General features: G+C 46.1%; 1 pseudogene; it reads left to right on the top strand.

Moving 5' to 3' along the window:
* The first annotated feature begins 11,559 nt into the window (after window positions 1-11,559).
* On the top strand, window positions 11,560-22,588 carry LOC119945100 (annotated as a pseudogene).
* Window positions 22,589-24,765: the final 2,177 nt, after the last annotated feature.

Here is a 24,765-nt window from a genome sequence, read left to right as displayed (position 1 = left end):
ATAATCACTCATCCTATCCCTCTAGATTACTGCATCAGCCTTCTTACCAACCTCCCAACCCCCTGCCTCTTCTGACTCCAGTCCAGACTTCTCTCTGCTGCCTGGATCATCTTTCTACAGAAACGTTCAAGACATGTCACCCCAACTCCTCAAAAGTCTCCAGTGGTTGCCCATCCATCTCCTTATCATACAAAACTCCTCACCATTGGCTTTAAAACACTCCATCACCTTGCCTCTTCCTATCTCACCTCGTTTCTCTCCTACAACCCAGCCCACATACTTCACTCCTCTGGTGCTAACCTTCTCAGTGTGCCTCGATCTCACCTGTCCCACCGTAGACCCCTGGCCAACATCCTACCTCTGGCCCGGAACACCCTCCCTCCTCAGATCTGCCAGACAATTACTCTCCCCAGCTTCAAAGCCTTACTGAACCCATATCTCCTCCAAGAGGCCCATAACTAAGCCCCACTTTTCCTCATCTCCCACTCCCTTCTCCATTTCCCTAACCTGCTCCCTTTGCTCTTCCCCTCTCTCCCAGCCCCACAGCATTTATGTCTTTAAATGTAATTTTATTAATTTGTACTGATGTCTGTTCATTTCTACTATCTGTCTCATCCTTTCAAGACTGTGAGCTCGTTGTGAGCAGGGTTTGTCACTCTTTATTGCTGCATTGTACTTTCCCAAGCTCTTAGTACAGTGCTCTTCACAAAGTGAGTGCTTAATAAATATGATTGAATGAGTGAATGAATGAGTCAAAGGATCTGGATTCTAATCCCGGCCTCGCCATTTGTCTGTGGAGTGACTTTGGGTAAGTCACTTTTTTTCTCTGTGCCTCAGTTCCCTTATCTGTAAAATGGGAATTAAGACTGTGAGCCCCATGTGGAAAATGGACTAGGTCCGACCTGACGATCCTGTATTTGAAATCTTGAAACCAGCTCTTAGTACAGTATCTGGCACATGCAAATGCTTACCAACATCATCAATAGTATTTATTGAGCACTTACCATATGCAGAGCACTATACTAAGTGGTTGGGATAATTCAATGCAACAGACTTCGTAGACACATTCTCTGCCCACAACATGCTTACAGTCTAGAGAGGGAGAGAGACATTGATATAAATACATAATTCATAATGCTGATTGTATAGACATGTACATATTTGTTGTGGGGCTGAAGATGGGATGAATACCAACTGACATTACCATAAAAAAGGGAATGGTGCCAAATTGATTAGCGTTTTATTCTACCCCAGGTCTTAGAACAGTACTCGACAAGTGGTAAGTGCTTAAAAAATATTATCATTATTATTATTATCATTATTATCATAATCAATTCACATCTTCCAGAATAGGGATAATACCACTTTGGTCTGACACTCTATGAAGTTGACTCAAATTCTCTCGAAGTCTATTGTCCTCAGCACTGGGATGATCTGAACTCTCTGGACCCTCATAGATCAAGGCCGTGGCCCAAACCGACCCCCAGGACTCCCCTGGGAGCAGACCAGGCTCAACACCAGTCAGACAACTGTGCTCCTAAGGAGACCAATCCCTTTATGTGTGCAGGACACTGAACTAAGTACTTGGGAGGGTAAAATGCAACAGAGTTGTTGGCATGTTCCCTTGTCACAGTGACTCTATTAATGGTATTTATCTATCTAGTCATTCATTCATTCATTCACATTTATTGAGTGCATACTGCATGCAGATCACTGTACTAAGCGCTTGGAAAGTACAAGTAGACAGGCATCAGTATCATCAATATAAATACATAGAATTACGGATATATTCACATCATTAATAAAATAAATAGAATAATAAATATGTACATATATACACAAGTGCTGTGAGGTGGGGAGGTAGAGGAAGGGGTAGTTGCAGTGAGGGGGAGGGGAGGAGGAGCAAAGGAAAAAGGGGGCTCAGTCTGGGAAGGCCTTCTGGAGGAGGTGAGCTCTCAGTAGGGCTTTAAAGCGAAGGAAGTGTGCTAATTTGGGCAGATTGAGGGAGGGAGGGCATTCCAGGCCAGAGGTAGGACATCGGCCAGGGTCCGATAGTGGGACAGGTGAAAAACGATGCACCAGTGGAGGAGGTTAGTGGCAGTAGGAGCAAGAGTGTGCAAGCTGGGCTGTAGAAGGAGAGAAGGGAGGTGAGGTAGGAGGGGACAAGGTGATGGAGAGCTTTAAAGCCAATTGTGAGGAGTTTTTGATGGATATGAAGATAGATGGGCAACCACTGGAGATTTTTGAGGAGGGGGGTGACATGCCCAGTGAGTTTCTGTATAAAGATAATCTTGGCGGCAGAGGTGAAGTGTAGACTGAAGAGGGGTGAGACAGGAGGTTGGGAGATCAGGAAAGGAGTACAGACCACTGTAGTAAGAGCTTGGGAGAGTACAACAAAGCAGATTTGTTAGACATGCTTCCCTGTCCCATAATCTATCAGTCAATCAGTATGTTTAATGAGTATTTCTTGTGCAGGACACTGTACTAAGTGCTTGGAAGAATAAAAACACAACTGTGCTATATATCATGTATTGTGATATTTGCATATAATATGCATATATATTCATTAAATTAAATGTATTGAGCTCTAATTAGTGTACAGAGCACTGTACTAAGAACTTGGGAGAGTAAAATACAACAGTAAACCGACAGATTCATACAATTGTATTTTTTCATTAATTCAATCGCATTCATTGAGCACTTACTGTGTGCAGAACAATGAATAATAATAATAATAATAATAATAATAATAATGTTTTTTGTTAAGGGCTTACTATGTACCAAGCACTGTTCTAGCGCTGGGGTAAATACTAGCTAATCAGGTTGGAACACAGTCCCTGTCCACATAAGGCTCACACTCTTAATCCCTCATTTTCCAGATGAGGTAACCGAGGCACAGAGAAGTTAATTGACTGGCCAAGATCACCCCAGCAGGCAAGTGGGCAGAGCCAGAACTGGAACCCACGACCAAGCTCAGGCTCTTAGCCATTACGCCATGCTGCCTTCCCAAGCGCATGGAACAGTGTTCTGCACAAAGTAAGCACTCAGTAAATACCACCAGTTGATGGATTATTGGGCAGGTAGGAAAATCCAGCAGCCCTCAGCTGTGGAGAGTCACGGGTTCTTAGTTGTGATTCCACTGCCCTCTGGCGGCTGCTCGCAGGTTTTGCCCATGGCAACTGTAGCCTCCCCTAGGGTCTTCTTCCCAAGGAGACCCTTGTAATAATGGTAATAATAATAATAATAATAATAATAATAATAATAATAATAATAATAGTAATGGTATTTGTTAAGCGCTATGTGCCAAGCACTGTTTCTTATTTGTGACTCCACTGCCCTCTGGCGGCTGATGGGAGGTTTTGTCCCGGGGAAACTGTAACTCCCCGCCGGTGTCTTCCTTTCAAGGTGACCCTTGGCATCATAATAATAATAATGATAATGGTATTTGCCCTGTCCACAATGAATTTACAATCTAGAGGGTGTGAGAGAGATATTGAGATAAATGAATAAATTACAAATATGGACATATGTGTTGTAGTGTTGGGAGCGGGGATGGATAAAGAGAACAATTCAGGGTGATGCAGAAGGGAGTGGAAGAAGAGGAAAGGGGGGGCATAGTCAGGGAAGGCCTCTTGGAGGAGAAGTGCTCTCAATAACGTGGAGAGAGTTATTTTCTGTAGGGTTTAAGGAGGTAGGGCACTCCAGGCCAGATGCAGGACGTTGGCGAGGGTTCGCCGAGGTGATAAATGAGATAGAGGTACAGCGAGAAAGTTAGCATTAGAGGATTAAACTGTGCAGGTGGGATTGTAGTAGGAGAGTAGTTAGGTGAGGTAGGAGGGCCCAAGGTGATTGAGTGCTTTAAAAGCCAATGGTATGGAGTTTTCACTTGATCTGGAGGTGGATGAGTGTCTACTGGAGTTTCTTGAAGAATGGGGAGGAAACACGTTCTGAACTTTTTTGTAGAAAAATGATCAGGGAATCAGAGTGAAGTATGGACTGGAGTTGGGTGAGACAGGAGGCTGGGGAGGTCAACAAGGAGGCTGATTGCAGTTACTCCAGGATGAATAGGATGAGTGACTGTATTAAACCTGGTAGCAAGTTTGGATGAAGGAGAAAGGGCTGTTTTAGTGATGGTATGAAGGCGGGATCGACAGGATTTAGTGGTAGATTGAAAATGTGGGTTGAATGAGGGGGTCAAGGATAACTCCAAGGTTACAGGCTTGTAAGACAAGAAAGGATGGGAGGGTGCCATCTACAATGATGGGAAAGTCAGGGAGAGGACAGGGTTTGGGAAGGGAAGGAAAGGAAGGAGTTTTGTTTTGGACATGTTAAGCTTGAGGTGATGAAAGTACATCCAAGTAGACATTGTCTTGAAGGCAAGACGGTATGCGAGCCTGCAGAGAGGGAGAGACATCAGGGCTGAAGATGTAGATTATCGATGTCATCTGTATAGAGGTGGAAGTTGAAACCATGGGAGCAAATGAGTTCTCCAAGGGAGTGGAATAGAAGGAATCCAGAACTGAACCTTGAAGGATCTCCCAACATTAGGGGGTGAAAGGCAGAGGAGGAGCCAGAGAAGGACAGCTGAGAATCAGTGGCCAGGGGAGAAAGGTGGAGAACCAGAGAGGATGGTGTCAGTGAAGTGAGGTTGGATAATACTTCCAGGTGAAGGAGGTGGTCGACGGTGTCAAAGATATCCTAAAGTCAGTCAGTCAGTCAATTGCATCTATTGAGCACTTACCTGTGCAGAGCACTGTACTAAGCGTTTGGGGAGAGTACAATAGAATGATAAACAGACACATTCTTTTGCCCACAGCGAGCTTGCAGGTCGAGGAAGATTAGGATGGAGTAAAGGCCACTAGATTTGTAGAGAAGGAGATAATTGGTGACCTTTGAGAGGTTTAGTTTCTGTAGAGTGAAGGGGACGGAAAGCCGGATTAGAGGGGGGTCAGGAGAGAATTGGAGGAGAGGAATTTGAGATATCCGGTGTAGACAATCTCGCTCAAGGAATTTGGAGAAGAATGGTAGGAGGGGAATTGGTCGGTAACTGAACAGAGCGCCGGGGTCAGGAGAAGATTTGTTTAGGATAGGGGAGACATGGGGCATGTTTGAAGTAGTGAGGAAGAAGCCCTTGACAAGAGAACAGTTGAAGACAGCTTTTAGGGAGGGAAGAAATGAAGGGACAAGTGTTTTGATAAGCCACGAAGAATGCGGTCGGGACGCGCAGGTGGATTTTGAGAAGAGGCAGGAAATCTCATATAGAGATACTGCTGGGAAAGATACGATATGTATCTTTAAATTATATCATCATCAATCGTATTTATTCAGCGCTTACTATGTGCAGAGCACTGTATTAAGCGTTTGGGAAGTACAAATTGGCAACACATAGAGACAGTCCCTACCCAACAGTGGGCTCCACAATCTAAAAGGGGGGAGACAGAGAACAAAACCAAACGTACTAACAAAATAAAATAAATAGAATAGATATGTACAAGTAAAATAAATAAATAAATGAAGAAAGTAACAAATATGTACAAACATATCTCCCTCCCTGGGCTTTGACACCTTTCTTCATCCTTCCATTCAAGTCCCATCTAGTGAGCGCTTCCAGTGTGCATAATAGATAATGATGATGATGGCATCTAGTGAGCGCTTTCCAGTGTGCATAATAATAATAATGATGATGGCATCTAGTGAGCGCTTCCCAGTGTGCATGATAAATAATAATGATGATGATGGCATCTAGTGAGCACTTCCAGTGTGCATAATAACAATAATGATGATGGCAATCTTTAAATTATATGTTATAAATGACTTATTTATTCATATTCATGTCTGTCTACACTTCTAGACTGCTAGCCTATTATGAACAGGGAATGTGTCTGGAAATTCTTTTGAATTGTACTCTCCCAAGCGCTTAGTACAGTGTTCTGTACAATTGATTGATGGATAACTGAGTTGATAGTCACATTCCCTGCCCACAATGAGCTTACCGTCAAGAGGGCTATAAGTTCTTTGGGTAACCCAAGCTCCACTTCCCCATTTGCTACCAATTAATCCACTCAATATATCTGGTGTCTATGGTGCTCAGAGCACTGTATTAAGCACTTAGGAGAGTATAAGAGTGATAATAAAAACATGATCCTTGCCGTTAAGAAGCTTACACTCTAGTGAAGCTATCAGAAAGACATAACGTTGTTTTCAGTGAGGAAGTGATAAAGAGAGGTACAACTGGTGACAAGAAAATGGAAAGATAGGTGTGAGTAAATGAGTGCTGAAATAGGAGAATGTGTACATGTCTATAAGTGGCTCTGAGGACGTAAGTGTTGATGTGACTATTTGGGGGGACACAAAGGAAGTAGCATGGCCTAGTGGAAAGAGGACTGTCCTGGTAGTCAGGTGATCTGAGTTCTAATCCCTGATCCACTACTTACCTGCTGTGTGAATTTGAGCAAGTCACTTCCCTTTTCTGTGCTTCACATACCTCATCCGTTAAATGGGGGTTCAATCAAAAATCAATCAATCATATTTATTGAGCACTTTGTTCAGAGCAGTGTACTAGAAGAGTAATAATAATGACAATAGTTATCATTATTATGGGCCTTGTTAAGTGCTTACTATGTTCCAAGCACTGTTCTAAGTAATAGGGATGGGTTACTCAGTTTGGACACAGTTCCTGTCCCTCAGGGCCCACAGTCGTGGTCCCCATTGTACAGATGAGGTACCAGAGGCCCAGAGAACCTACGTGACTTGCCTAAGGCCACACAGAATACATGGGTCAGATCCTCTGACTCCCAGGCCCGTGTTCTATCCACTAAGCCACGCTGCTTCTCAGTATAATAGAGTACAATATAACAGATTTGGTAGACACATTATCTGCCCACCAAGAGCTTACAGTATAGAGGGGGAGACAGATAATACTATGAATAAGTAAATTGAAGTTATGTATACGTAATCAATCAAGTTGTATTTATTGAGTGCTTACTGTGCAGAGCACTGTACTGGAAGTGCTTGGGAGAAAACAACACATAATATAATAGACACATTCCCTGCCTCAATGAGCTTACAGTCCAGGGTGTTGTGGGGCTTGGAGGTAGGGTGAATAAAGGGGTTCAAGTGCATGGGCGGCAGAGAAGAGAGTGAGAGAAGAGGAAATGAGGTCTTAGTCGGGGAAGGCCTCATGAAGGAGATGAGGATTTAATAAGATTTTGAGGGTGGGGGAGAGTGGTTGCTTTTTTGCTCCTGCAGATGGACTAGCAAAGGGGTTAATCAATTCATTCATTCATTCAATCGGTACTTATTGAGAGCTTACTGTGTGCAGAGCACTGTAGTAAGCGCTTGGGAAGTACAAGTTGGCAACATATAGAGACGGGCCCTACCCATCAGTGGGCTCACAGTCCTAGAAGGGGGAGACAGAGAACAAAAACAAAACATATTAACAAAATAAAATAAATAGAATAAATATGTACAAGTAAAATAAATAAATAAATAAATAGAGTAATAAATACGTTACAAACATATAAACATATATACAGGTGCTGTGGGGAAGGGAAGGAGGTAAGGCGGGGGATGGAGAGGGAAAGGAGGGGGAGAGGAAGGAGGGGGCTCAGTCTGGGACGGTCTCCTGAGGAGATGAGCTCTCAATAGGGCCTTGAAGGGAGGAAGAGAGCTAGCTTGTCGGATGTGGGGAGGGAGGGCATTCCAGGGCCAGGGGGATGACATGGGCCGGGGGTCGACGGCGGGACAGGCGAGAACGAGGCATGGTGAGGAGATTAGCGGCAGAGAGTGGAGGGGTGCGGGCTGGGCTGTAGTAGGAGAGAAGGGGAGGTGAGGTAGGAGGGGGGCGAGGTGATGGAGAACCTTGAAGCCGCGGGTGATGAGTTAATGCCTGATGCATAGGTTGATTGGGAGCCACTGGAGATTTTCGAGGAGGGGAGTAACATGCTCAGAGCGTTTCTGGGCAAAGACAATCCGGGCAGTGGCGTGAAGTATGGATTGAAGTGGGGAGAGACAGGAGGATGGGAGATCGGAGAGGAGGCTGATACAGTAATCCAGACGGGATAGGATGAGAGCTTGAATGAGCAGGTTTGGATGGAGAGGAAAGGGCGGATCTTGGCAATGTTGCGGAGGTGAGACCGGCAGGTTTCGGTGACGGCTTGAATGTGATGGGTGAACGAGAGAGCGGAGTCGAGGATCACACCAGGGTTGCGGGCTTGTGAGACGGGAAGGATGGTAGTGCCTTTAACAGTGATGGGAACGTCAGGGAGAGGGCGGAGTTTAGGAGGGAAGACAAGGAGTTCAGTTTTGGACATGTTGAGATTTAGGTGGCGGGCAGACATCCAGATGGAGATGTCCTGAAGGCGGGAGAAGATGCGAGCCTGGAGGGAGGGAGAGAGAGCTGGGGCAGAGATGGAGATTTGGGTGTCATCAGCGTAGAGATGATAGTTGAAGCCGTGGGAGCGAATGAGGTCACCAAGGGAGTGAGTGTAGATCGAGAACAGAAGGGGACCAAGAACTGAACCTTGAGGAACCCCTGCAGTAAGGGGGTGGGAGGGGGAGGAGGAGCCCGCAAAAGAGACTGAGAATGAACGATCGGAGAGATAGGAAGAGAACCAGGAGAAGACGGAGTCTGTGAAACCAAGGTTGGATAGCCTGTCGAGGAGGAGGGGGTGGTCCACAGTATCAAAGGTAGCGGAGAGGTCGAGGAGGATTGGGATAGGGTAAGAGCCGTTGGATTTGGCAAGCAGGAGGTCATTGGTCACCTTTGAGAGGGCAGTTTCCATGGAATGTAGGGGACGAAAGCCAGATTGGTGGGAGTTGAGGAGAGAGTTGGTGTTGAGGAATTCGAGGCAGCGCGTGTAGACGACCCGTTCAAGGAGTTTGGAATGGAATGGTAGGAGGGAGATGGGCCGATAACTAGAAGGTGAGGTGGGGTCACGAGAGGGTTTTTTTTTTTAGAATGGGGGTGACGTGGGAATGTTTGAAGGCAGAGGGGAAGGAACCAGTGGAGAGTTAGCGGTTAAAGATGGAAGTTAAGAAGGGGAGAAAGGATGGAGCGAGAGATTTCATGAGATGAGAGGGAATGGGGTCAGAACCACAGGTGGCCGGAGTAACACTTGAGAGGAGGGAAGAGAGCTCCTCTGAGGATACTGCTGGGAAGGATGGGAGAGTAGCGGAGAGCGTTGAGAGCCGGGGGGTTGGAGAAGGTGGGGTGTGACTTTGGGGAGGTCAGACCTGATGGATATAATTTTATCAATGAAGAAGGAGGCCAGATGGTTGGAGGTGAGGGAACGAGGAGAGGGAGGAACCGGGGGCCTGAGAAGGGAGTTGAATGTACGGAAGAGCTGATGGGGAAAATGGGCATGGGTGTCAATAAGGGAGGGGAAATAGTTTGGTCTGGCAGAGGAGAAGGCTGGGTTAAGGGAGGAAAGGATAAACTTGAAATGAACGAGGTTGGCATGGTATTTAGACTTTCGCCAGCAGCGTTCGGCAGCTGGAGCATAAGAGCAATCAATTAACCAAGACTGAATGTATCTATTAAGTTCTTCCTCTCCTGGGATTCCATGTCCTGGTACCAACTCTGCCCCTCCTCCTCCTATCCCGTCCTTATCAATCAATGGTATGGCTTGAGCGCTGACTGTGTGAAGAGCACTGTATTAAGTACTTGGGAGAGTAGAACAGGTCAATCGTATTTATAGAGAGCTTACTGTGTGCAGAGCACTGTATTAAGTGCTTAGAAGAGTATAATGTACCAATAAGTGGACACGTTCCCTGCCCACAGTGAATTTATACTCTAGAAGGAGAGACAGAGATTAATATAAATAAGTTGCATATCTGTACGTAAGTGCTTTGGGGCTGGAGAGGGGATGAATAAAGGGAGTAAGTCAGGGTGATGCAGACGAGAGTGGGAGAAGAGGGAAGGAAGGCTTAGGGAAAGCCTCTTGGAGGAGGTGTGCCTTCAATAAAGCTTTGAAGGTAGGGAGACTAGCGTTCTGTCGTATATGAGTCAGGAAGGCGTTCCAGCCCAGAGGCAGGATGTGGGCGAGAGGCCGGTGCAGGGATATATGATAGAGTTGGTAGATATGATCCCTATCCACTGTGCAGCTCTATCCTGGTGAACATCACCACCGGTGTCTCTGGGGGCCACCCCAATCTCCCGGGGCGTCACTCTGAGAGGGAAAGCTTGTTAGAGCCTCAAATCATGACTGTGTGAAAACAGTCAGGGGTGTGGAGGGGGGAGGGGAGGGAAGCCGGGGGGCCTCTATATAAAATTTAAACTGAGATTGTTGGGCGTTTCAGTCTCCTCCCTTACCATTTGTCTCCAGTACATGTTAACTGGCACCCAAGAGGACACTTACTTTATCGTTCATTCATTGTCGTATTTATTGAGCGCTTACTGTGTGCAGTGCACTGTACTAAGCCCTTGAGAAGTATAGTTGGCAACATATAGAGACGGTCCGTACCCAACAACGGGCTCACAGTCTAGCAGGGGGAGACAGACAACAAAACAAAACATGTAGACAGGTGTTAAAATCGTCAGAACAAATATAATTAAAGCTATATGCACATCATTAACAAAATAAATAGAATAGTAAATATGTACAAGTAAAATAGAATAATAAATATACAAATATATACAAGTGCTTTTGGGAGGGGAAGGAGGTAGGGCGGGGGGATGGGGAGGAGAAGAAAAAGGGGGATCAATCTGGGAAGGCCTCCTGGAGGAGGTGAGCTCTCAGTAGGGCTTTGAAGGGAGGAAGGTAGCTAGCTTGGCGGATGTGTGGAGGGAGGGCATTCCAGGCCAGGGGAAGAACATGGCCAGGGAAGTATGAGACTGTCATCTCTACTCAGATGGGGCAGAATCCAGGGGCCCCAGAGACTCTGATGATGTTGTGAATAAAAGGCAAAAAGTTTGTATCAGCTGCTGCTACTGTCGTCTCCAGGCCTGGGGAGGTCTATGTCCGTGCTCGGATTTGGTGACCACTGAGACCCCACCCCAGGCAAACGTGTGCTGGGAACACTGGAGAAGTCGGGTAAGAACCACAGAAATCCGGGTGATTTTCACGTTCCATCGTGATACTCCCCTGCCTTATGAGGAAGGATACGGCCCCAAGAATCAAAGAAGTAGGATTACCAGATTGTCCGAATCCTAATTATCAATTGTTCCTAAAGGATGTAGGGTCCGTGGACAGGGGAAAGGACCAGGGGTAGGCCAGAGGGTTGGCATAAATTTCCCCTCTTTCCCATTAGAGCAGAGTGGATAGATGGGCCTGGGAGTCAGAAGGTCAAAGGTTCTCATTTCTGCTCTGCCACTTATCTGCTGTGCGACCTTGGGTAAATCACTTCACATCTCTGGCCCTGAGGTACGTCATCTATAAAATGGGGATTGAGAATGTGAGCCCGATATGAGGCAGAGACTGTGTCCAACTCGATTTGCTTGACTCCACCCCAGCTCTTAGTGCCTGACAAAGAGTAGATGCTTAACAGATACCATAATTAATGAATTAGTCTGCTTCATCAGTAGTTCTATAATCTTTATTCCAGGTCGAAGAATGGCCCATGGCCAATGTCACCAAGGTCAGCGAATTCCTCCTCCTGGGTTCCTCCGAATTCCGGGAGCTGCAGCTGGTCCACGTCGCGCTGTTCCTCCTGGTCTACCAGGCGGCCCTAAGGGGGAATCGCCTCATCGTCACCGTCACCGCCCTCGACCTGCGCCTCCACACCCCCAGGCACTTCTTCCTCAGGCATCTGCCCATCCTCGACCTGTGCCTCATCTCCGTTACCGTCCCCAAGTCCATTAGTAATGCCGTGGTAAACAGTAGATCTGTTTCCTCAGCCGGATGCGGTCCTCAGGTCCTCTTCTTTACTTTTTACAGCTGTTAGGAGGTGGGCATCCTACGACGGCTACATGGCCATCTGCCGCCCCCTGCTGTATGATGTCATCATGGCTCCAGGGGCCTGTGGGAAAATGGCCCTCACCTCGTGGCTCAGCGGATACCTCATGGGGATCCTTCATGTCTCTAATATCTTCTCCCTGCCCTTCTGTGACCCCGCGGTGATCCACCATTTCTTCTGCGATGTCCCCCAGGTATTATAGCTCATCTGCTCTGGAGACACAGTGGGAGAAGTGGGTGGTATCTGCCTCATCTTTACTGTGGATTTTTTCCCACTGATTGTACTCATTTACTCTTGCATCAGCATCTTCTGGACGATGATGAGGATGCCATCCACCGAGGGCCGGGCCAAAGCCTTCTTCACCTGCCTGCCCCAGCTCATCATCGTCACCTTGTTCCTTTCCTCTGGTGGGTTTGAATACCTCAATCCAGTTCCTGATTCCCCTTCTCTTCCGGACTTCCTCCTCCATTTGTTCTATGGCATAGTACTCCCCACTCTGAATCCTGTCATTTATAACCTGAAGAACAGGGACATATAGACTGCCCTGGGGAAAGCCTTCAGGGGGAAATGAATTTGCTTAGGTCTTCGACCTGGAATAAAGTTTCTGGAACGACTGATGAAGCAGAGACTAGGGATCACCAATTAGACACTCATTCATAATTTTTTATATTAATGCCTGTCTCCCCCTCTGGACAGCAAGCTCGTTGCGGGGAGGAAATGTTTATTTTATGTTGTTGTATTGTACTCTCCTAAGCGCTCAGTTTAGTGCTCTGCACACAGTAAGTGTTCAGTAAACAAGACTGACTGACAGATTGACTCCCAGATTGAGGCTGCTGGCAAAAAAAAAAAATCAATCTGCTTCCTCTTGTACTATAATTTCTGCTACTACTATTGCACAAGGAGCAGTGCAGCCTAGTGTTAGGAGCTGGGGCCTGGGAGCCAGAAGGCCTGGTCTCTTGTCCCAGAGTTTACCACTTGCCTGCTGACCTTGGACAAATAACTTCCCTTCTCTGTGCCTCAGTTTCAGCTGTAAAATGGGGATTCAATCCCTGTTCTCTCTTCTACTTACACTGTGAGCCTCATGTGGAACAGAGAGTCTCTTCAGCCTAATTATCTTGTATCTATCCTTGCATCACATTGTACCTACCCTTGTATCTCCTCCTCCAAGAGGAGGAGATTAAGAAGATTAAGCCCTCTTCTCCCTGGCTTGCTCTCCCTTCTGAGTCATCTATACACTTCAAACTGTGATCTTTGGACACTTGATAGTTACCCCTACCCCAAACCCAGCACTTATGTATACATCTTTAAACTATGTATTGCATATTACTCATTTATTCCTATTAATGTCAGTCTCCCCCTCTAAACTGCAAGCTCAGTATGGGCATGGATCATTTCTGCTAATTCTGTTGAATTGTACTCCCCTGAGAACTTAGTACAGTGCTCTGCATATAGTAAGTGCTCGAAAATACAACTGAGTGATTGATTAATCTACCCCAGTGCATAGAACAGTGCCTGATTCTTAGTAAGCACTTAACAAATACTATTGTTAAAAAATCGATCAGTCGTATTTATTGAGCAATTTTGATCTAAAATTTACCTCTCGCTTATTTTCTAGTGAGTTGTTACTTCTTTAGCATTTACTACTTATGCCTACTTACTCTACTTGTTGCTTTACAGAGCAGTAACACTGTGGTGTAGTAGATAGAACACAGGCCTGGAGGTCAGAAGGTCCTGGGTTCAAATCCCTGTTCTGTAATTTATATGCTGTGTGACCCTGGGTAAGTCACTTCACTTCCCTGTGATCAGTTACCTCATCTGTAAAATGGGGATTAAGACTGTAAATCCCATGTAGGACAATATTAATAATAATAATAATGACATTTATTAAGCGTTTACTATGTGCAAAGCACTATTCTAAGCGCTGGGAAGGTTCCAGTGGCTACCAATCAAGCTGTGCATCAAGCAGAAACTCCTCACCCTCGGCTTCAAGGCTCTCCATCACCTCGCCCCCTCCTACCTCACCTCCCTTCTCTCCTTCTACAGCCCAGCCCGCACCCTCTGCTCCTCTGGCGCTAATCCCCTCACCATTCCTTGTTCTTGCCTCTCCCGCCATCGACCCCCGGCCCACGTCATCCCCTTGGCCTGGAATGCCCTCCCTCTGCCCATCCACCGAGCTAGCTCTCTTCTTCCCTTCAAAGCCCTACTGAGAGCTCACCTCCTCCAGGAGGCCTTCCCAGACTGAGCCCCCTCCTTCCTCTCCCCCTCGTCCCCCTCTCCATCTCCACCATCTTACCTCCTTCCCTTCCCCACAGCACCTGTATATATGTATATATGTTTGTACATATTTATTACTCTATTAATTTTTTTACTTGTACATATCCATTCTATATATTTTATTTTGTTAATATGTTTGGTTTTGTTCTCTGTCTCCCCCTTCCAGACTGTGAGCCCACTGTTGGGTAGGGACTGTCTCTGTATGTTGCCAACTTTTACTTCCCAAGCGCTTAGTACAGTGCTGTGCACACAGTAAGTACTCAATAAATACGATTGATTGATTGATTGATTGATTAATCGGGTTGTCCCATGGGGACTCACAGTCTTAATCCCCATTTTACAGATGAGGTAACTGAGGCACAGAGAAGTTAAGTGACTTGCCCAAAGTCACACAGCTGACAGTTGTCTGAGCGGGGATTTGAACCCATGACCTCTGACTACAAAGCCCGTGATCTTTCCGCTGAGCCCCGCTGCTTCAAGAACTGTGTACAACTGTGTACAACCTGATTAGCTTGTAGACTGTGAACCCGTTGTTGGGTAGGGACTATCTCTACATGTTGCTGACTTGTACTTCCCAAGCTCTTAGTACAGTGCTCTGCACACAGTAAGTGCTCAATAAATACGATTGAATGAATGAATGAATGAGTTTGTATGTTGCCCAAAGCTTTGAACAGTGTCTAGCACATTGTAAGTGCTCACCAAATACCATAAAACAGTCCTAGAGTTATCTTTTGGTGTGAAGATGGTGCTGCCAGTGGTAAGAAGGATCTGTGGCTGTGAATGTATCCACCCCAAGGTTTAGAACAATGTTTGGCACATAGTAAGCACTTAACAAGTACCATTCTTAATATTATTATTATTTTGAGACGGAGAACGATGCTTTCTCAATAGAAGTCTTAGAAAGATGCTTTGAGCAGTAAAGAGTGGTCTGGACTGAAGACAGGAGAGAGATGGTGAATGAGATTCTGGTGGGGTCACTAGTGCCTGAAATAGCCTGAAATCCCCATGCCCCATAGTCTCTGGCAAAACTGCCAGACCACAACTTTCACCATCTTTAAAGCCTCCCATAATCAATCGTGTTATTTGCTAAGCGGTTGGTGTGAGCAGAGGTCTATTCTAAGCACTTGAGAAACTGAAATACAACAGAACTGGTAGACATGTTCCCTGCCCATAGTGAGTTTACAATCTAGAGCAGGAGGCAGACATTAACATAAATGAATAAGCAATTGAATGATTCCAGTCAATCAATCGTATTTATTGAGCATGTACTGTGTGCAGAGCACTGTAATAAGCACTTGGAAGAGTACCATGTGACAGAATTGGTGGACACATTCCCTGACCACAACAAACTTGCAAAATTTTCTGTTCTGCTTTGGCCACTGGCTGTATGCACAGTGAAAATAGTGGAGCTGGGATTGGAAGCCAAGTCCTGTAACTTCCAGTACCAGACTCTTTCCACTAAGCCACAATGCTTCTCTTGGGTGCATAAAGGTAGAATTTGGGGTGAGTGCTAACTGGGACTTCTTCCCTCTACGGTGCTCAGAGCAGCATACGGCCAGCCCTTATGCAAAATAACTATTTTAAATGTAATAATTGTTCTGGGCACCGTGGATAGAAGTCCCAGTATCCCATGGATACTTATAGCAGGGAACTGGGTTTGCCTAGGAAAAAGAGCAGTTATTCAGTCGGGAGCCTATGAGTCCTTGGTGTTTCTCTGAGGCAGGGGCAACATCCGGGCTGAGGGATCTTCCTTCCCTGGGGACAGACCCTCCCACCTGGGCACTGGGTAACAGGGTTCAGCCAATCTGCTGACATCCAGACTGCCGGGGGTTGGAGATCTCAGTGCAGCAATACCACTGGCAGATAAACTCATCTCTAGCCACCCAAGTTGCCCGCCTGTTGCTGGGCTGAATGAGACAGACAGAAACTTGGCAGAGAAGAAGAATTACAGAGCTCCAGCAGGGATGGAGAAAGAGAGAGAGAGAGAGACAGAGAGAGACAGAGAGAGACAGAGAGACAGAGAGAGACAGAGAGAGAGACAGAGAGAGAGACAGAGAGAGACAGAGAGAGAGAGACAGAGAGAGAGAGACAGACAGAGAGAGAGAGAGAGAGACAGAGAGGCACAGAGGGGCACAGAGAGAGAGACAGAGCGACCCTCACCTATCCTCACGGGCACTGTGGACCTGAGGTGAGGGAAAAGATGTATTCGTTTTGAGGGTGGCTAGAGGGAATGAATTGCATTTGTTAAGCACTTACTATCTACCAGGCACTGTTCTAAGCCCTGGGGAAGATACAAGCTAATCAGGTTGTACAAAGCCCATGTCCCACATGGGGCTCACAGTCAGTCAATAGTATTTATTGAGCACTTATCGTGTGCAGAGCACAGTGCTATGCACTAGGGAGAGTAGACTATAACAATAAACAAACACATTCCCTGCCCATAACGAGTCTTAATCCCCATTTTACAGATGAGGTAACCGAGGCCCAGAGAAGTGAAATGACCTGCCCAAGATCACACATCAGACATGTGGCAGAGCCAAGATTAGAACCCAAGTCCTTCTGACTCCGAGGCCCTTGCTCTATCCACTAGGCCATGCTGCTTCTGTCCTCTGGAGCTCCAGAGAAACGGGTTTTTGAGGGTTGGATAAAGAGGGAGAGGACTTCTTCATGATCATTTCTCCTTTATTTTCAAAGATAATTCTACTGGAGCCTAGTAGGCAGTTGTCAGTAGAATGGATGATCACAGGATACCAGGATGCCTAGACAGCTTATCTGAAGGGCTCTGAGACAAGATTGAAAAAAGAGAAAGGAGCGAAGCAAAGTACTGGCACAGCCTATTAAGGTGGAAGGGTAGAAAGGTAGAAGATATTCGGTTCACCTTTGACTGAATAAAATACAGCTGATCTCTCACTAGGTTTTTCAGTCACATTTGCATGTGTGAATGGCCTCTTTGAAACCAAAAGCCAGCAACGAAAGTACAGGCAGGAAATAGATACTCACACCTAGTCATAATAATGATAATAATAATAATGGCATTTGTTAAGTGCTTACTATGTGTGAAGCACTGTTCTAAGCACTGGGTGGGGGGGATACAAGGTGATCAGGTTGTCCCGTGTGGGGCTCACAGTCTTAATCCCCACTTTACAGATGAGGTAATTGAGGCACAGAGAAGAGAATTGACCTGCTCAAAGTCACACAGCTGACAAGTGGTGGAGCCGGGATTAGAACCCATGACCTCTGACTCCCAAACCCGTTCTCTTTCCACTGAGCCACGCTGCTTCTCATAGTCATCTCTTCCTTCCACCAAGAGAGCATGTCACACAGGCTATCAAGTTCATGCATTGATTCAATCATATTTCTTGAACGGAACACTTTACAAAGCACTTGGGAGAGTGCAAAACAACAATGAATGGACACATTCCCTTCCCAGAATGAGCTTACTGTCTAGAAGGGGAGACAGATAGAAATATAAATAAATTAATTACATATATGTACTTAAGTGTTGTGGAGCTGGGAGAGGGGGTGACTACAGGGAGCAAGGCAGGGGAAACCAGAAGGAAGTGGTTAGAAGACGAAAGGGAGAGCTTAGGTCAAGAAGGCCTTTTGGAAGAGATGTGTCTTTAATAAGACTTTAAAGAAGGGAGAGTAATTGTCTATCTGGTATGAGGAGGGAGGGTTTCCAAGCCAAAGGCAAGACGTGGGAGAGAGGTAGGTGGTGAAATAGACAAGATTAAAGTAGTGAGAAGGCTAGCATTAGAAGAACCAAGGTGTGCCAGACTGGGTGTAGTAACGCGAGCAAGCGAGAGGTGAGGCAGGTGAGGAGCAAGGTGATTGATTGCTTTACAGTCATAATGGTAAGGGAGTTTCTTTTCGATGTGAAGGTAGATGTGCAACCCACTGGAAGTTCTTGAGGAGTGAGAAAACATGGCCATAAACATTTTGTAGAGAAAAATAAATGGGAAGTCCTCCATCTAGCCTAGCCCCTCTGCTCCAGGAGCTGGAAAATCAACAAGATGGGAAACAACCACTATTTCCCACCTACCCCTGCTCCGGGTCCTTTTTCATTCTTTTTCAAATCAGTGGGAATTGTTGAGCACTTGATGGGTGCTGAACAGAGTAGTGATAATTGTGGCACTTGTTAAGCAATTACTCTGAGCCAGCACTGTATAAGTGCTGGGGTAGACACAAAATAATCAGGTCCCACATTGGACTTCCAGTCTAAGTAGGAGGGATATTGTTATATTGTATGCTTCTAGGCTCTTAGTACAATGCTCTGCACATAGTAAGTGCTCAATAAATATGATTTAATGAATGAATAGTAGGCTATAAATAAATAAGATTGACTGACTAAGGAAGAACAGGTATTAAATCCCCATTTCGCAGAGGAGGTGAGGCACAGAGAAGTTAAATGACTTGCCTAAGGTCATTTAGAACCTAAGTGGCAGGGCCTGGATTTTTTTTTTGCGGCATTTGGTAAGCACTTACTATTTGACAGGCACTGTTCTAAGGGATGGGGTAGATAAAAACTAATCAGGTTGGACAGAATCCATGTCCCACGTGGGACTCCAAGTGTTACAGAATGAGATAACCTAGGCACTGAGAAGTGAAATGACTTGTCCATGGTCACACAGCAACTAGGTGGAGAGGCAGGATTAGAACCCAGGTCCTCTTTTTGGCTCATACACTTTCCTCTAGGTCATGCTGCTTCTCTAACAATACCGATTCTAACCTCTGATTCCTCTAAATCCATAGTCTCTCTTGTCTTGCCTTATGCCTTCGAGTCATTTCTGACCCATAACGTCACCAGAGACACCACTCTCCCAGAACGCCTTGGCCTCATCTGCAATCATTCTTGTAGTGTATACATAGAGTTTTCTAGGTGAAAATACAGAAGTGCACCTTCCACGCAGTAAACTCGAGTCTCTGTCCTCGACTCTCTCCCATGCCGCTGCTGCCCAGCACCGGGTAGTTTTGACTTGGAGCAGATTGCCTTCCACTCGCTAGCCACTGCCCATACTAGTAATGGAATAGGTAGGTCTCTGCTTGACTCTCCCTCCCATAGCAAAGACTGGTAGAGTAGTGGAAACTCTCCAGGTGCGAACCTGAGAAGGGGCATAATCTTTCACCTATTCTAAAATACAGAAAGTTACAATGTTCCTTGTCAATTTGGGCAGCCTTTGGTACTAAAATGGTCTGGGCAAGTGATCCAGGCCCCTTTGGTTGGGGGCAGAAAGAAGAGCAGTTCTTTCAGAATTCAGATTGCTTTCATCCCACAAATCCAGCTGGGTGGAGAACACAGCCTGTACAAGATATTTATGCGTGTCCAATCTTTTTTTATGGTATTTGTTTAGCACTTAATGAGTGTCAGGCAGTCTACTAAGTCCTGGGGTAGATACAACCTCGTTAGGTTGGGCACAATCCCTATCCCACATTGGGCTCACAGCCTAAATCGAAGTGAGGAGGATTTAATCTCCATTTTACAGATGAGGGAATTGAGGGGCAGGGAAGTTAAGGGACCTGTTCAAGGTCACACAGCAGACAAGTGGCAGAACCTGCTTTATCAGTCAATTGTATTTCTTGAGCATGTACTATGTGCAGAGCACTGTTCTAAACTCTTGGGAAAGTACAATACAACAGAATTAGCAGACACATTCCCTGACCGTAATAAGCTGACTCCGAGGCCTGTGTTCTTTTCTGTAAACCTTGCTGCTTCTCATATAAGGCTGTGAATCCTAGATTCACTGCAAAATGAGAGACCAGCTTCTACTGCACTTTCAACAGGGCAATGTTATGAATGTTATTGGATGCCAAATGTCAGGCAAACCTACCGAGAGCGAATTTATGGGTCATTGTCAGCAAAAGGGCACAGGCCTGGGAGTCAGACCACCTGGGTTTTAATCCCAACTCCACCACTTGACTGTGTGACCTTGGGCAAGTCACTTGAGGACTCTGTGTCTTAGTTTCGTTATCTGCAAAATTGGGATTAAATACTGATTCTTGTGGGCCGGGAACTCTGTTATATTGTACCCACCCAAATACTTAGTATAGTGCTCTGTACACAGTCAGGGCTTAATAAATATGATTGACTGATTGAAGCGCCCTAATCTCTGTGTGGACAATATTCCCTACCTCTTCCTATTTCAGAGGGTTGTTATTAGGATACAATGAGAAAATTTGTCATAAACAAAATCCCGACTCAGCCACTTGTCTGATGTGTAACCTTGGGCAAGTCACTTCACTTCTCTATGCCTCAGTTCCCTCATCTGCAAAATGGGGAGTCAATATCTGTTCTTCCCCCTACTTATACTGTCAGCCCCACATGGACAGGGACTATGTCCAACATGGCATATCTATTCCAGTACAGTGCTTGGCACACAAATATCTTTCTTCCTCCTCCTATATGCCCTCCTCCTCCCCCTCCTCCCCCTCCTCCTCCTCCTCCTCCTCCTCCTTCTTCTTCTTCTTCTTCTTCTTCTTCTTCTTCTTCTTCTTCTTCTTCTTCTTTTCTTCTTTTCCTTCTTTTCTTCTTTTCTTCTTCTTCTTCTTCTTCTTCACTGGTAGAAAAAGCATAGACCCGGGAGTCAGAGGACCTGGGTTCTAATCCTGGCTCCACCATTTCTCTGCTGTATGGCCTTGGGCAAGTCACTTGACTTCTCTGTGCCTCAGTTCTCTCATCTCCAAATGGGTATTCAGTATCTGTTCTCCCTTTTACTTAGATTGTAAGCCCCTTGAGGGACCTGATTACCTTCTATCTACCCATTCATTAGTGTCTCAGAATCGCACCTAGAGAGTGTCCAGTACTCTACCAGTCTTGGCTACTGGAGGGAGAGTCAAGCAGAGGCCTTCCTAGTCCATTCCTAGATTGGGCATTGGCTAGCAGGTGGAAGGCAATCTGCTACATGTCAAAACTCAGCTGTGCTGGGCAGAGGTCAAGGGGAGAGACTCAAGGGTGGAGTTTCACGTTTATTGCACAGAAGGAGGCAATGGTAAACCGCTTCTGCATTTTTACCAAGAAAACTCTATGGATACAATACCGGAAAAATTGCAGATGGAGGTGGGGTGTTCTGGGAGAGATGGGTCCATGAAATAACAATGAGTCGGAAATGACTCTACAGCATAAGACAAGCCCCATTCATTCACTCAATTTTATTTATTGAGCATATACTGTGCGCAAATCACTGGACAAAACACTTGGGAGAGTACAATACAACAAGAAACAGACATAGTCCCTGCCTACTACGAATTTACAGTCTAGAGGATCTGTAGCCTATTTATGTATGCTAATGTCTGTCTTCTCCTCTAGGACCTAAGCTCTTAGTACAGTCCTTGGCACCTAGTAAACACTTAACAAATCCCATTATGATTATGATGATTGTAATAATAATTATTATTGTCATTACTATCCGCAAACAACCACGACCCAACTGGTCCGGGGTGCCTCCACTGGGCCCTTCCAGGAGATCCCAGTAGAAGGTCCTGGCTGGGGTCCATTAGCTACGGAGAATCTCACCACAGTAACTGTGTTCATCCTCCTGTGGTTCCGAGGGGGGCCGTAGTTGCAAGGCATGCTATTTCTAACATTCCTGGTCCTGTATGGTGTGACCGTGGTGGGCAATCTCGGAATCGTCACCATCATTAGCCTGGATCCCCAGCTTCACATCGCCATGTACTCTGTTTGTCTGTCTTTCCTGGATGGCAGCCATTCCTTTACTATCACCCCAAGGGCCCTGCTTAATTTCCTCTAACAGCGGGCAGCCATCTCCTTCCCTGGCTGCACCACTCAGTTCTTCTTCCTCTCCCTCTTTGGCATGATGGAGGCTTTCCTCCTGGCCACCATGGCATATGATCGCTTTGTCGCCATCTGCGACACCCCTCCACTATTCCGTGATCATGTCCCATGGAATCTGCCAGCTGCTAGTGGGGGGGTTCGTACCTCTGGGGAGTGGTCAACGCTGTGACCCAAACCACCATGAGCCTCCAGTTACCGTTCTGTGGGCCCAACGAAATTGACGGCTTCTGCTGTGACGTCCTCCCGATCCTGACCCTGTCCTGCTCTGACACGCTGACCACCCAATTGGTCTTGCTAGCCCTGTGTGGCTCCATTATCGTGGGCACCTTCTCCATCATCTCGATCTCCTATGTCCTCATCGTCTCTAACATCCTGAGGATCCGCTTGACAGAGGGACGGATGAAAACCTTCTCCACTTGTGTCTCCCACCTCTTGGGGGTGAGTCTGTTCTGTGGCTCTGTCTTCTTCATGTATGCCCAGCCCGGTGCCATCTCGAACATGGAGCAGAGCAAGGTGGTGTCTATCTTCTACACCGTCATCATTCCAATGCTGAATCCTATCATCTACAGTCTGAGGACCAAAGATGTCAAGGAGAAAGTGAAGAGGATCAGGAAGAAGCTCTCTCTGTGATCGTTTGATGACCCAGTGGACAGGGCTTGGGACATCTCTCGGCTAAAAAAGTTCACTCCATTTTTCCCCACTCCTCGAGAACCTCCAATGTTTGCCCATCCACCTATGTATCAAACAGAAATTCATTACCATAGGCTTTGAAGCGGTCAATCACATTGCCTTCTCCTACCTTATCTCCCCGATTTCTTACTACATCCTAGCCCAGACATTTCACTCCTCTGGTGGCCATCTACTCACTGTACCTCTATCTTGTCTATCTCATTTATTCATTTATTCATTCATTCCTTCAATCTTATTTATCGAGCATTTACTGTGTGCAGAGCACTGTACTCAGCGCTTGGGAGAGTACAACTATAAACAGACATATTCCCTGACCACAACGAGCTTACAGTCTAGAAGGGGGAGAAATGAATTACATATATGCATATAGGTGCTGGGGGTGGGGGGCTAGGAGGGAGGAAGAACAACGGGAGCAGGTCAGGGTAATGCAGAAGCGGGTGGTAGAAGAGGAAAGAGGGCGCTTAGTAAGGGAAGGCCTCCTGGAGTTGATGTGTCTTCAGTAAGGCTTTGATAGGGGAGATCAACTGTCTATCGGATTTGAGGAGGGAGGACGTTCCAGGCTAGAAGCAGGACATGGGTGAGGAGTCAAAAACGAGGCAGGAGAGACTGAGGTACAGTGAGATGGTTAACATTAGATGAGCTACGTGTGTGGGCTGGGTTGTAGTAAGACAGTAGCGAGGTGAAGTAGGAGGGGGAAAGGTGATTGAGTGTTTTTAAAGTTAATGGTGAAGAGGTTTTGCTACAGAGGTGGATGGCAATGACTGGAGTTTGGGGGTGAATGGGGTGACAAGTCCTGAACGTTTTTGTAGAAAAATGATCCGAGCAGCAGATTAAAGTATGGACTGGAGTCTCGCCACCAACCTCTATCCCATGCCCTGCCTCTGGCCTGGAATCCCCTCCCTCATCATATCTGACACACAATCACTCTCCCCACCTTCAAATCCTTATTAAAAACTCATCTCCAAGAGGTCTTCCCTGACTATGACCCTATTTCCTCTGAGCCCAGAGGATTATCTCAGGTAGCAAAAAATCCTATTCAGGTTGAATCTACCAGTAGGAAAAATCCCTCCTACCTAACCTTGCTGATTTCCTACTACAACCCAGTCCACATACTTCATTTTAATAATAACGATAATAATTATGGTATAACCGCTTTCTGTGTGCCAAGCACTGAACTAAGCATTGGTGTGGATACAAGATCATTAGGTCCCAGATGGGGCTCTCAGTCGAAGTAGAAGGGAGAACATGTATTGAATCTTAATTAAGCAGCTGAGAAAATTGAGGCACAGAGAAGTTAAGTGACTTTCCCCAGGTCACCCAACCGGCAAGTGGTGGAACTGGTATTAGAACTCAGGTCTTCCGATGCCCAGACCTGTTCAGTTCCTCTAATGTCAACCTACTCTCTGGACCTCAGTCTTGTCTATCTCTTGGCCGACCCCTTGCCCATATCCTCCCTCTGGCCTGGAACTCCCTCCCACTTCATACGTGACAGACCATCACCCTCCCTACCTTCAAAGACTTCTTAAAATTGTATCTCTGACCAAAGGGATTTCCTAATTAAGTCTTCTTTTCCCCTATTCCTTCTCCCTTCTGCATCACCCTTGCACTTGAATCTTTATCCTTTAAGCACTTGATATTCACCCCACTATCAACCCCATAGCACAAATCCACATACCCATAATTTATCCATTTATTTTAATGGCTGCCTTCATCTATAGAATGCGAGCTCCTTGTGGTCAGGGGAAATGCCTACCAACTCTACTGTATTGCCTTCTTCTGAGTGCTTAGTACAACGCTCTGCACACAGTCAATGCCCAATAAATACCACTGACTGATTGATTAAGCACATGCCAGGTACTAAATGAAGGGGTGGGAATAAATTAATCAGACTGGGCATAGTTTCCACTCAAAGTGAAAGGGGTGTGGGAATCATATTCTCATTTTATAGACGAGGAAACCAAGGTTCAGCGATATCAAGTGACTTCCCAAAAGTCACACAAGTTCCGGAGCAGAATTGGGATTAGAATTCAGGACCACTGAATCCCTGCCCATGTACTGTCCACTAACCCATACTGCACCACAGGTGGTGTACAGGGAAAGGAGTAGACCAAGGGGTT

The sequence above is a fragment of the Tachyglossus aculeatus genome, chromosome 24 (genome assembly GCF_015852505.1).
Source record: "Tachyglossus aculeatus isolate mTacAcu1 chromosome 24, mTacAcu1.pri, whole genome shotgun sequence".
Lineage (NCBI taxonomy): Eukaryota > Metazoa > Chordata > Mammalia > Monotremata > Tachyglossidae > Tachyglossus > Tachyglossus aculeatus.
This window is presented reverse-complemented; position numbering and strand designations above follow the sequence as displayed.